This window comes from Ursus americanus, chromosome 9 (genome assembly GCF_024610735.1).
Source record: "Ursus americanus isolate L20-20 chromosome 9, mUrsAme1.1.p, whole genome shotgun sequence".
Lineage (NCBI taxonomy): Eukaryota > Metazoa > Chordata > Mammalia > Carnivora > Ursidae > Ursus > Ursus americanus.
This window is the reverse complement of record NC_142135.1, coordinates 72,178,009-72,179,138: the sequence shown is the minus strand read 5'-3', so window position 1 is coordinate 72,179,138 and position 1,130 is coordinate 72,178,009.

Here is a 1,130-nt window from a genome sequence, read left to right as displayed (position 1 = left end):
TCCTCAGTGCCTGGCACTTTTTGTCACCATGACCCATCTTCTGGGCCCCTTCCAAGTCCTCTGAGCGTGAATAACTGTAAATATGGGGGACTAGACAGTAGTCCCCATTAGAGTTAACAGTTGATTATAAACCCCGGCGATTCAGACTGCCACTCTCCCAGGAATGCCCTGAATCACGGATTCCCCTAAGTAGGCTGGTAACTGTCAATACCAATGACGCTACCAGGTGATGTGTGGCACGTAGGCAATCAACTTCGCACGCATGGCAGACCGCAAAGTCACCTTGGGAACATAAGGGAGAAAAACTTAAAGAAAAAAATAGCACAGTGGTTAAAAATTTTAAAAGGGATAGAAAATAAACTTAAAGAAAAATGCAATCCTATTGAATTTTACTCAGGTTACTTATTTTATGTCTTTTAAGTAGTAATTTCTATCATCATTTTATTTTCAGTACAAATTTAACCGTGCAATTTGTAATATTGTACAGAGAATGGTGACTTCTTGCCTTCTATTCACAGAATTTTTTTTGTCCTAGAGAAAGCAGGAGATGTTTTCAAAGTCTCCTACACAAAATGTTTGTCTTCTTGAGAATTTTTTTTTTAAAGATTTTATTTATTTGACAGAGATAGAGACAGCCAGCAAGAGAGGGAACACAAGCAGGGGGAGTGGGAGAGGAAGAAGCAGGCTCATAGTGGAAGAGCCTGATGTGGGGCTCGATCCCATAACGCCGGGATCACGCCCTGAGCCGAAGGCAGATGCTTAACCGCTGTGCCACCCAGGCGCCCCTTCTTGAGAAATTTTAATAAAAATCGAAAAATAATAAACTTTGAAATTATCAAATGGATGGAGCTCTGTGAAATCATCTGTGATTTTTTTTCCAATCAGAAGGAAATAACTTCCCACATTTGCTAAGACACTTTGCTTCTCTCAACAACTTTCTTCAACTACTTTCATATTAAAACACTTTTTTTAATTTCAATTCAGTGTTTTCCTTATCAACACCTTAGCAGCCTTACAATTTGCCTTGCAAAGAAGTTGAAATCCTCAGAATGGATTACGAGAAGTATGCATATCCCTACCAAAACTAAACATATTATGCATTTAAATATTTTTAATCAAAACTATTACAA